This window comes from Palaemon carinicauda, chromosome 8 (genome assembly GCF_036898095.1).
Source record: "Palaemon carinicauda isolate YSFRI2023 chromosome 8, ASM3689809v2, whole genome shotgun sequence".
Classification (NCBI taxonomy): Eukaryota; Metazoa; Arthropoda; class Malacostraca; order Decapoda; family Palaemonidae; genus Palaemon; species Palaemon carinicauda.
In genome coordinates this window covers 67,740,287-67,754,298 of record NC_090732.1, presented here as the reverse complement: position 1 = coordinate 67,754,298, position 14,012 = coordinate 67,740,287, and positions in this window count along the sequence as shown.

Below are 14,012 nucleotides of genomic sequence, written 5' to 3'. Positions count from 1 at the left end.
CTATAGACACATGATATGGGGTTTGGCCTAAAAAACAAGCCCGTTGCATATGCAGATGATGCTACTCTCTTTACATCAATTTCATCCTCTATATGCAGAGCGGGGGTTAGTGAATCCTGTAATAGAGATTTGGCTAAAATTAGTGCATGGTGCAAATTATGGAATATGAAGTTGAATCCTAACAAAACTCAAAGTATGATTGTAAGTAGGTCAAGGACGGTGGCTCCTCAAAATCGGGATCTCAGTAATGATAATGTTTCTTTAAATTTGTATGACTTTTAAAATTTTAGGTGTGATTCCCGACAGCAAAATGACTCATTGAGGAAGTCTTTCAAGATTTTCTGTGATCAATCTATTCTGAAGAACAGTTTTAATTATTTCATTCTACCTTGTTTTGAGTATTGATCTTATGTCTGATTTTCAGCTGCTGATTCTCATCTTAATTTGATGGATAAAAAAATACAGTCTATTGAATATCTTATTCTTGATCTAGATATTAATCTTTGGCACCGTCGTTCAAGAAGTTCATTATGCATGTTGCATAATATTTTTCATAACTTTGACCATATTTTACATTCAGATCTCCCTGGACAATTCTATCCTGTTCCTAATACTAGGCAGGCAGTTAATTCTAATTGCCAAGCCTTCTCCATCACGAGGCTCGATAGTACACAGTATTCTAGAAGTTTTATTCCAGCTGTTACCAAGTTGTGGAATGATCTTCCTAATCGGGTAGTTGAATCAGGAGAACTTCAAAAGTTCAAATTTGGAGCAAATGTTTTTATGTTGATGAGGCTGACATGAGTCTTTTTATAGTTTATGTATGACATATTTGTTTTTGACGTTGTTAATAGTTTATATATGAAATATCTATTTTGACGTTGTTACTGTTTTTAGAATTTTTAATTGTTTATTTGTTCTCATCATTTATCTATTTCCTTTCCTCACTGGGCTATTTTTCCCTATTGGAGCCCTTGGGCTTAGAGCATCTTGCTTCTCCAACTAGGGTTGTTGCTCGGCTAGTAATAATAATGATAATAATAATGATAATAATAATAAAAATAATAACTATATTTATATATATATATATATATATATATATACATATAAATATATATATATATGTATATATATACATATATATATATATATATATATGTATATATATATATTTATACATATTTGTAAATATATATATGTATATATATATATATATATATACATATATATATATATATATATATACATATATATATATATATATATATATTTATATACATATTTGTAAATATTTACATATATATATATATATATATATATTATTATTATTATTATTACTATCCAAGCTACAACCCTAATTGGAAAAGCAAGATGCTATAAGCCCAGGGGCTCCAATAGGGAAAAATAGCCCAGTGAGGAAAGGAAATAAGGAAATAAATAACTGAAGACAACAAATTAACAATAAGTCATTCTAAAAAAAGTAATGTCAAAAGAGATATATCATATATAAACTATTAACAACGTCAACAACAAAAATGTCATATATAAACTATAAAAAGACTCATGTCCGTCTGGTCAACAAAAAAGCATTTGCTCCAACTTTGAACTTTTGAAGTTCTACTGATTCAACAACACGATTAGGAAGATCATTCCACAACTTGGTAACAGCTGGAATAAAACTTCTAGAGTACTGCGTAGTATTGAGTCTTATGATGGAGAAGGCCTGGCTATTAGAATTAACTGCCTGCCTAGTATTACGAACAGGATAGAATTGTCCAGGGAGATCTGAATGTAAAGGATGGTCAGAGTTATGAAAAATCTTATGCAACATGCATAATGAACTAATTGATCGACGGTGCCAGAGATTAATATCTAGATCAGGAATAAGAAATTTAATAGACCGTAAGTTTCTGTCCAACAAATTAAGATGAGAATCAGCAGCTGAAGACCAGACAGGAGAACAATACTCAAAACAAGGTAGAATAAAAGAATTAAAACACTTCTTCAGAATAGATTGATCACCGAATATCTTAAAAGACTTTCTCAATAAGCCAATTTTTTGTGCAATTGAAGAAGACACAGACCTTATATGTTTCTCAAAAGTAAATTTGCTGTCAAGAATCACGCCTAAAATTTTGAAAGAGTCATACAAATTTAAAGAAACATTATCAATACTGAGATCCGGATGTTGAGGAGCCACCGTCCTTGACCTACTTACAATCATACTTTGAGTTTTGTTAGGATTCAACTTCATACCCCATAATTTGCACCATGCACTAATTTTAGCTAAATCTCTATTAAGGGATTCACCAACCCCAGATCTACATTCGGGGGATGGAATTGATGCAAAGAGAGTAGCATCATCTGCATATGCAACAAGCTTATTTTCTAGGCCAAACCACATGTCATGTGTATATAGTATGAAAAGTAATGGGCCAAGAACACTACCCTGTGGAACACCGGATATCACATTCCTATACTCACTATGGTGCCCATCAACAACAACTCTTTGAGATCTACTACTTAAAAAATCAATAATAATGCTAAGAAACGACCCACCCACTCCCAACTGTTTCAGTTTGAAAACAAGGGCCTCATGATTAACACGGTCAAAGGCAGCACTAAAATCAAGGCCAATCATACGAACTTCCCGACCACAATCAAGGGATTTCTGTACTGCATTGGAGATTGTAAGAAGGGCATCACATGCTCCAAGGCCTTTACGAAAACCAAATTGCAAACTAGGGAATAGATGATTACCTTCAGCAAACCTATTAAGACGTTTTGCCAGAAGACGTTCAAAAACTTTAGATAATATGGGAGTTATGGAAATTGGGCGGTAATCAGTAGGACTTGAGCTACCACAAACACATTTACATAGAGGAGTAACATTACCAATTCTCCAACAAGTGCTAAAAGCTCCTCTTCTTGCTAACTTGCGTAAAATAACTGATAACTTTGGAGCTAAGAAATCTGCTGTCTTTATAAAAAACAAAGGAAAAATACCATTTGGGTCTACACCTCCATAAGCATCAAGGTCCATCAACAGAGCTTTAATCTCACGAGATCGAAAAGCTAAACTAGTTAGTTTAGCCTCAGGAAAACAGGAATGAGGAAGTTCAAGTTTTTCATTACTCTGTTTACTGTCAAAAACATCAGCCAAAAGGGTTGCCTTTTCCTTTGGACAGTGAGTGACTGAGCCATCTGGTTTAAGTAAAGGAGGAACTGTTGCATCTACACCAAAGAGTGCAGATTTAAGGGTAGACCACCATTTATGTTCCTGAGTTGTACCAGAGAGGGTTTCTTTTATGATTAAATTGTACTCCTTTTCAGTTGAGGCATAAACTCTCTGAGCAAAAGCTCGAAGCTGAGTATAGTTGTTCCAGGTCAAATCTGATCTGTTACCCTTCCAAAGGTGATAGGCCTCCTGCTTCTCCAAATAAGCACGTCTACAATCATCATTGAACCACGGTTTTTCCTTCATTCGGTACCTTAGCACACGAGAAGGGATACGCCTATCAATTATGTTGACTAGATTCTCATTCAAAGGGACAACAGGATCTACACTATTATATAATTGTGACCAATTCAAGCACAAAAGATCATGCAAAATCCCATTCCAGTCTGCTTGGGATTTCATATAAATTTTACAAGAATATGATATATCAGGGACAGGCTGCTCAGTCTTCACTAATAATGAAATCAAGGCATGATCAGAAGTCCCGACTGGAGAACCAACCTTACTAGTTATAACGCCAGGGGAGTCAGTGTATACGAGGTCCAAGCAATTACCAGACCTGTGAGTAGCTTCATTTATGATTTGCTCACAGCCTGATTCTGAGGCAAAGTCTAAAGCTCTTAAGCCATGGCGATCGGTAGGAGAGATAGAACTCAACCACTCCCTATGGTGAGCATTAAAATCACCAACAAAGACAAACGAAGCCTTTCTATCATCTTCTTGTATCTTAGCCATAATGGTAAGAAGACAATCAAAGATAGAATCATCCATGTCTGGATTCCGGTAGATTGAACACAAATAAAAGTTGTTATGCCTGCCACAAACTTTTATTACCTGAATCTCATGACATCCACATTGATAGCAGGACTTATGAGAAGCAGGGTACTCGGTCCTAATATACACCGCCATTCCCCTGACCCTAGGAATGGAATCACGTTTCAGCATTATTGGCTTCTTAAAACCAGTTATAAGGAGCTCAGATATATATATATATATATATATGTATGTATGTATACATACATTATATATATATATATATATATACATATATATATATATATATATGTATGTATGTATACATACATTATATATATATATATATATATGTGTGTGTGTGTTTGTGTGTGTGTATATAAATATATATATATATATATATATACATATTTGTAAATATTTACATATATATATATATATATATATGTATGTATGTATACATACATTATATATATATATATATATATGTGTGTGTGTGTGTATATGTATGTATATATATATATATATATATACATATGTATATATATGTATATATATATACATATATATATATATATATACATATATATATTGGTAGTATAACAATCACATACCACGGTTCTTGACATAGTGATTGGCCGGTGCTATGTACATTAGTGATAGTTTAACCGTACAGTTTTTATCTTTTTTATTACATCGGGCTATGGCTGTCATGGAAGACTTAAATCTGTATGGAGCAAAGAAGAGGCGGAAGAAGAGTTTAATATCTCTGTATATTTCATGGATAGTTTATGTAAATCAACTGTATACAGTTTGGCTGAAAATCCAATTATATCAATCTGTTACAAAATTATATTGTGCATCAAAACCCAATTCTATAAATGCAAACGGAGAAAACAGTTATGCATTTTCCCTTTTAAAATAAACCTATGCCTAAAATTCCGTATATTTTGATAAAAAAAATTGATTCTTAGATTGCAATTACTGTATCATCTTGGTATAGATCAGACGCTCATAGAGAAAAGGCTACTGTATATATATATATATATATATATATATGATAACATTTTTATTAAAAAAGAGAATAATAATTTGCCTGACTGAAAAAAGAAACAATGTCTGGTGAATGCTAGATGCCATTTCACCTATTACATTATCGTTGTTTTCGCAACTCTAATAGGTGGTATCTACGCTATGATATTATTGGATGAGAGGATCTTATGAAATTCGTGGTATGGCTTTTTATGTGGTTCTCGTGTGTCAACCCTAATCTGATTTGATGGCGCAAATTCCCTACACCCCTAATTCTAATTAGGCCAATGACTAAGATACCCTATACATAACAATAACTATGTCATGGATAAGACATTATAAAGGAATTTTATTTCAACAGTTTAAAGGAAAATTAAACCCATAGATTGAGCAGTACAGTAAGCCTGTATATAATTTTAATTCAAAGAATTATAGTTGTTAACTAACCATTTTTGGAATTTTTAATAAAAGATAAAACCAATAATTATTCTTGTTTTATTTTTCTTTATTTATCATTATTATTTTTTTTTTTTTGTAACTCGAGAGAACAGATTTTAATCTAAATAGTTATCAATTATTTTATCCAAGCTCAAGCAATCTCTCTCTCTCTCTCTCTCTCTCTCTCTCTCTCTCTCTCTCTCTCTCTCTCTCTCTCATTAGATTCTAAAGTGTTGTGTTACGTATTTGGGCATGTGAACAAAGATGGAATAAAGTCGAAAAACCTAGAAAATACCATTTGCAAAGGAACTATAAAAATTTCAGTTAACTGAAAAGTATCAAGGTCAGTTATAATCATTTAAAGTTATTTTATTGTTCAAGAGACCCCCATACAAAAATCACCTACGCTCTAGTAAGAGGCCTATCATTTAAAGATGCAATTAGCTTTCCTGATGAGTTCGGTTTGGTAATGACGAATTAGTTTTAGGGTTTGTATCTTCTTGAAAAGCTGTGTTCTACGCTCATTATCTCTGAGAGGACTAACTTGGTTCTTTTCTTATTCTACACTGTTATAAAGTATGATCATTATTACGATAAAAATAGTGTTGCTTTTTATACTTGTGTTAGTTTTATACAACTATTTCCATACCAAAAAACTCAACGTTTACTGGTTAGTGAAAGTTCGTGTAAGTCCCTCTTATATCAGATTTTATTACTACAAATTCAGTATACCGCAACGGTTATAAGTCATCCGAATTTCCTCCATTTTAACGTTTGCGCTTCTTCGTGAAAAAATAACAAGATTTCATGAGATAGCCTACAAATACCGAGGCACGCAGTGTTTTAAGAATAGATAAGATATTGAAATAATGCTGTCCATTATTTCTAAGAATAAAGTCAATAACTATTGCCATTTATTATATTCTTGACTTAGGCACACATATAAGCATAAATAATCCACTTATACACATAAGCGTTTTTGGTGTTTGCTAGCCTCTTTCAAAAGTATTCTATGCAATCCTATATCGCACAAAATAGTCTGTAAACTTCCTTTTCAATAAAGGTCTTAGGCATAAGTCACTGTCTCTTATAAAGTGATAACTAACATCTTTATCTTTACTCTTATAATGTTTTTTGGTTTTAGCGTCCTTAATAATTAAAATTCTTAAAATCATTTTGCAATTCTCTAAAGAAGCTGCATTTGCTCCATCTAATCCTAGTCTCAAAATTCATCTCAGGTTATTCCTTCATATTTTTTTTTCGAAAAAAAGTCAAAATTTTCATTCTCCCAAAAGTACGTGAATTCCCGTAGATTTATTTTCATTATGAAATCTCATTTAAGCAGTGCAATTTCTGTAGACTTTACCCTCTAAATATACGTAAATATTCAATTAAAAACATTTAAATGAAAATATCAGTCTCTCCCTCGGTAAAATGGATCTGAAAATGAAGCCAGTAGGCAGGCTGTATGGAGTATCCTACAGGATCATTTCTGCTTCATCCACAAATTACCCAAAACAAACAACATATATGTGGCTATAGCTGATGAAGCTACCATTGAAAAGATCATCCTTCCCAAAACAAAGGAAGCATTCCTTAGTAAGAACTTTGAAGTCTTAAAATTCCTCACGCACCTCAGTCATAACACAGGCTGATAGAATCATTTATAACCTTTCAGAAGTTGAATTGAAAAATGAAATTGAACAAAAAAATTAAGTTAAAGTAACAAATATCATCAAATTGCCATCCATCAAAACAACCTTCAAAGTTCAACTTGAAACCATTCAAATGGTAAGAGACAGCCTTACCAAAGGTCTGTTTATTTCCAGCCAATCATTCCCCCCAAAATACCTGGCTAAGGACGTGTTTGTTTCTCAATGCATGAGATGTTACAAGAATGACCACACCAAAAAGGACTGCCCTCAACCATCCAGCTACACAATATGTTCAATATATGCCTCAGTAGAGTACTATTGGACTGATTGTAACAATCAGCAAAATCATTAATGCATCACATGCAATGGAGACCATCCAATCATGGCAGCAAGATGCCCTACTAGAAAATCTATGGTTAAGGATCAAGCAAAGGTTCTTAGAAAACAACAATCCCATATCATTCCAAATAAGTCCTTTGCCCATTTTTCAGCCCCTACCACTTCAAATACCTCCTCTCAGCCTATATTTAACAGCATTACTCTACAACAACAAACGATAATGAACACCGTGCTGATCATGGCAAATCTTAGCAAAGCCGCTGAGCCAGGGACTTTCCAGTCAATGGTTGATGCTTTCTATAATTCCAATGGACTTCCATTGGTCAAAATACCTACAGAGGCCATCAAATTAGCTAATAAAGTATCAGCTATGCTGAAAACTGGTGACGCAAATGACAAAAACCCTCAACAAACTGCGACAATAAATGAAGTAATGGATACATATGAGATCAACAGGAAAAGGGTACTGAGTGACTCAGATTCTGATATCTCAGAGCCTGCAAAGCCTGCTAAAAAAACCCCATAGTCTTCTACCTCAACATCTGAACCCACAGACATTGAACTGCAAGGAGCCACTGCTCTCCCTACCCTTCCCCCCATTAAACAATCTAAACCAAAAATTGGATTAAAACTCTATACCTCTATCAATTCAGCAAACCCCTCTAAATCCGCAACTCATGAAACCATCAAGAAAATTATTTTTGAAAGTCACACCATTAAATATCTATTCACAGAAAAATACGATAATAACACAGTCATCCAATTCATAATTGACGGCTCAATAGAACTGGACAAATACAATTCTAGGATCGCCCGGATCAGTGCGGATAAATTCAGGAGGTTAAAGTCAGGATTTTATGACTTGACCAAAGGACAATTACCATAAAGGAAACTCTTACAGTAATTCAACATAACGTACTAGAGTGGAAATTCCACAGATGTAAAGAACTTATTAATAGCTACTCCTCTCCCTCCCCTCACCTCATACTTCTTAACTCAACTGGGACTCCTAATTCCACCCATATCAAGATCTGGAACTATAATGTGTTCTAGTGTAACACCTCTGGCGAACAAAGTGCTGGTACAGTAATAGCAGTTAGACGGGATGTTACTGTCAAATAAATAGATGGTTTCAATCATGATCTGATTGCTGTCGAAATACAGACAGTACAGGGACAAGTAATAGTCGCAACGACCTATTTACCCCCAAGAAACCCTGTATTCCCACAGCAGGATATAATATCATTAATGAGATGCAACATCCCAGTCTATCTGCTGGCTGATCTTCATGCAGTTCATCCAGCCCTTGGTCATAATAGAACCAACCCTATAGGCACATTAATCAACGGCGTGATGAATAGGAATATCATTAGGTTTTTAGGCCAAGATTTTGATACGTTTTTTTTAACAGAAGAACCTTTAGTAAGCCTGATATACCTCTTTCCAATAGATTTTACTTTTTCAATTATTCAATTACTCAAGGCCCCTTAACCACATCAGATCATCTTCCTATTATTTTAAAGCTTACTGTGAGACCCATTATGGTAGTCACTAGTCCAATAATAAATATGAATAATGCGAACTGGGAATGATTAAAGGAGACACTCGATTACTCTCTCTCTACTTTTGACGAACCTGATAATATCTTAAAGGATAAATCTTACATAGACGATAAGATAGCTTTTTGGTATAGGAGGATCAAGGAAGCATCAAAGCTCCATATCCCCTTCAAAACTAACAGGATCTTACCCTATACCAAAGAAACAGAATCTCTTAAACTACTACAGATCCGATATAAACAAGCACTGGAAATAATTAATAACCGTGGCCCAACACATCAACTCTTAGATTACATTTATAATATACAAAAATGGATAAAAATAGAATTTATTGAACTTATTAATTCAACCTGGGAGGCTCTTTTAGATAAATGTGAAGACTACTATAAAGACCCTGCAAAATTTGGAATATAATCAGAAAACTGTTAGGCTAAACTTCTCAACCTATTGCATACATCACCCATGATAACGAAAAATTCTATTCATCCCAAGATCAGGAGGTGATCTTCAGAGACTTCTGGTCCAATATCTTTAAAATAAATCCAATAGAAAAGCTAAGGTTTGACCAACAACACGAGCAGTATGTCGCTGAGACAATTCGTGAACATGGTGATCGTATAATACCTCATGATTTAGGAGATCTTGGGAGGCTTGATGAAGATGACCCTTTTCTCAAACCTATCCAACTTCAAGATATAATTAAAATAATTAAAAGTTTTAAAAACAAAGCTCCAGGCCACTCTAAAGTCAATAAACTTATCCTTAAAAACTTGTCAAATTCAATGTTCGCCTTGCTTTGCAACATCTTTAACGAAACTCTGAGTATGGGTTATTGGCCAGAATATTTCAAAAGAGCATTACTTCCCTTTGTAGGGAAAAGGGAAAAAGATTTCACCAATATCCTTATTAGAGACTCCTGGTAAGATTTTTGAAAATATTATTAAAGAAAGATTTGAGGATTTCCTTGAGGAAAATTTACATACAAATAAAAACCAATACGGATTTACAAGGGGCAAAGGGACCCAACTTGCATTAGCCCATCTTTACTAATTTATTGCTGTTAACTCAAGTCTTAGAGGTAGTTGTAACCTAATTTCTAGAGATGTCAGCCGAGCTTTCGATAAGGTATGGCATGAGGGTCTTAAATACAAGTCGATAAAAGCACAATTACCAAATTTAGCAACCAGATTATTATGCAACTTTCTTGACAATCGAGTGGCCATGATCAAGATAAAAGAGTTAATAGGACCAGAGTTTCCCCTACTATTTGGAGTTCCTCAGGGTAGTGTTCTCTCCCCTTCACTCTATAACTTTTACATCAAAGATACCCCTCCTCCTATTCCAGGTTGTCTGTAAATCATGTTTGCAGGTAACCACACCCAAGTAATAACTATCCCTAATAAAAATAAACGTATGCTACAAATAAAAACGGTCAGGGAAATACAAATAATCAATAACTACGAAAAGAAATGGAAAATAACAACAAATATGAACAAATTTCAGCTCCTCTCAATTTCAGTTCGCAATCCTGCAGAAATTGTAGTAGACAATGTAAGAATTCCATTCAAACAGAAGGCAACAATACTTGGGTGTAACTTCAAAATATCTGGCATCCTTCCACATGTTAAGGCGAGAAAAACTGCTTCTAAGGTAACTCTCAATAAATCCAAACGGTTTAAAAATTTGTCAACTAAAACACAACTTCGTTTAAATAAATCATTAGTAAGATCTCAGTTAGAGTACCCCACTATGATATTTGGAGCACTTAGCAAATCTTCAGTAAATAAAATGCAGGCAATACAAAATAGGGCTTTGAGGAGAGCCTACAAAGAGAGCCCTTCCTAATTCAATAAAATCAGGGAATTACATCAGTATTCTAAATTGGAGCCTCTTAATGTCAGGTTTCCCAGGCTTGGCCAGAAAACCTGGGGCAAACTTGCTTTAGACGATGACGACCTTTGCACGGTAACTAGAAATCTCACTATCGAACATGCTCATGATCATAATAGGTGGAGGAGACTGGAGCCTAAGATCAATTGTGATCCTCCCAGGCCCAGATATATAGCATCTGATCAAAAAAAAAAAAAAAAGAATCATTATTAAATATCATTTCATCAGTTAAGTGGATATTTCATTAAAACATCATAATTCTTCAACAATCATACCTTTTTTGACCATCAAATAGGTGTCAGACGAGCAGACTCCTGCAGCAAGGGCTAGACATAGAACCAAAAAAGCTTTCCTCTCCCTGCCTGTCTTTTCTTTTCTCAAACTGCTTCTAATACTATCTAACATAGCATGAGGGTCTGGCCCTCTCTTTTATTCTTCTCCTATACTTCTCTTTCTCCCTTTTCCTTTTTCTTTCCCATCCCAAGTACCTGCCTTCGGGCTATAACTTAGATTGTATCCAGGGGTACTCTTCTTTTCCCCATATTCCTCACTGCCCTATCCTTATCCGTATCCGTATCCATATAACATACAGAGTTCTTACGAAGAAGGTCTTGAGTTGATTTTCCATACTTCTAAGCAGTAAGGGACAGACAACGTTGCTTAGTTTGATTTGAAGGAACACAGCTTCTGACCTTGAAACAGATGTACTTTCGAACTTCTTTATCTCCTTCAAGATATTCTAGCATTGTGTGTAGTCACTAATTATCAGAGTCACAGAGGGTGTAGGTAAAAAATGTCTCCAAACACCAGCGGTGTAATACTCACCAGCTTCCTCTCGATCGTCACCTGTTCTTTATATACGAGGGACCAACACTCCCGAATGTTCCTGACGGACGAGAAGCACCCAGGACTAGCATTATGCAGCATGAAAGAGCGCCAGGTACTCACTCTCGAATTTTCTTACTGGTGCTGAAGTAGTATCTAGAACTCTCGTTTCGGAACACAGCAACATTTCAGTCATAAATTACATTAACATATATGAAAATTTCGATTGCTTTATTTTCACATTAACATAAAGGAAATAATATTTATTTTTTCTATTTTTTACATTGACATACAAGAAAAAGTAGACCCTTTTCACAAGTTTTTGCATTACAATATGCATAAATTTAATGTACATATAACAACTACCTAAACCACATCCCAGGTTATGTATCACACTTCCCCATGTCAACGACAGTCTCAGTGCTCCATGGTCAACTGATGTTTAATGTTACTCCGCTTACCCAGGATATACCTGCATAACTGTGGTCACTGGCTGCATTAAAATCCCCCTCCAACTCATTTGCCACCAGGTGCATCTGGGGCTGACACAGTTGGCTACGTCCAGTTTCTGCATGAATGTATGGGAGGCCCATCTCCCCTCTCACACATTCCAGAGACACGCGGACAAAGCATCAAAGGTGAAGAGGAGAGACCCCATCATCATCATCATCATCTCCTCTTACACCTATTGACACAAAGTGTCTGGGATAGATTTCACCAGTCATCTCTATCTTAAGCTTTTAAATCAAAACTTCTCCATTCATCATTTCTTTTTCCAAATTTCATGGTCCTCAGCCATGTAGGCCTGGGTCTTCGAACCTTTCTAGTGCTTTGGGGAGCCCAGTTGAAAGTTTGGTGAACTAATTTCTCTTGGGGAGTGCAAAGAGCACAAAACTTCTCCATCTAGACTGCACCTTGAACTCATCCACATGATGCACTCGAATAATCTCTCTTATAGTTTTATTTCTAATCCTGTCCTGCCATCTAACTCCCAATATTCTTCTGATGGGTTGTTCTCAAATCAACAGAATCAGTTTGATATTGTTTCATTGTCACACCACGACTCATTTCCATACAGTAACATTGAACTCAATTAAGTGATATAAAGTTTGATTTTTATATGTAAATTCAGGCGATTTGATTTCCAAGTTGTACTTAACCTAGCCGTTGTCTGACCTCATTTTTTCTATCTTTCATTAAGCTCAAATTCTAAAGATATCTTATTAGAGATCATAGTTACTAAATATTTAAATGATTCCGCCTCATTATTCCTTTTTCCATATAATGATATTTCATCTTCAATTACCTATTCCGTTCTCACCATCTCTGCCTTACTTCCATCTATCTTGAGCTCAACCTCATGTGATATTTCATGCATTCTAGTAAGCAGGTTTTGAAAGTTTTGTGGTATTCTACTAATAAGGACAGCGTCATTAGCATACATCAGGTCAGCTAATTTCCTGTTACCAATCCAGTACAATCCTCTACCATCCCCAACGGCTCTATGTATCCCAAAATCCATGAGGAGGATAAAGAACATAAGTGACAACACATTCCCTTGGAGTACTCCGCTGTTCACTGGGAATTCGTTAGATAAAACTCAGCTAACATTAACTTTGCACTTGCTATGCTCATGAACGGACTTGATCAAATTTACATATTTGAGAAGAACTCCATAATAACGAAGCAGTTGCTATTGAAAATGGATTTCTATATGACACATCTTACTGTACCACATGCCTTAAATTCAAAATTTGGTAAGTACAATTTCCAATTTTTCTAATATCCTACTTGTTCATCTTTCATATTTCCATCAATCTTTCACTCTAGCCTCTTTAGAATGAACATCCTATATATCTTTTTGACAACTGACGTAAGTGTGATGCAAATGTAATCATTGTAATCAGTCAGATCTCTTTTTTTTTTCTTTGGAAACTCTTACGAACACTGCTAGTTTCCATTCATTAGGTTTTGCATCTTCACGCCACATTCTATAGAATAAACTTGTAAGTATTTTGTGAGTCATTTCATTTTCGACAAATATCCTCTCAGTAGGCATTCCATTGTATGCAGGGGCTTTCCATGGCTTTGTTTTTTTAATGATAGTTTCGTCTTGAGATATACTAAATTCCTTCATGAGCACACCAAGGTTTTCCTCAACTTCAGGTATATCAGGCAAATTATTCCCTTCATATCTTGTATCCATGGCCACACTAAAGTGCTCCATCCAACGTTGGCTCTCTTCATTCTCTGTTGCCATAATAGATCCATCTTTCTTTTTGT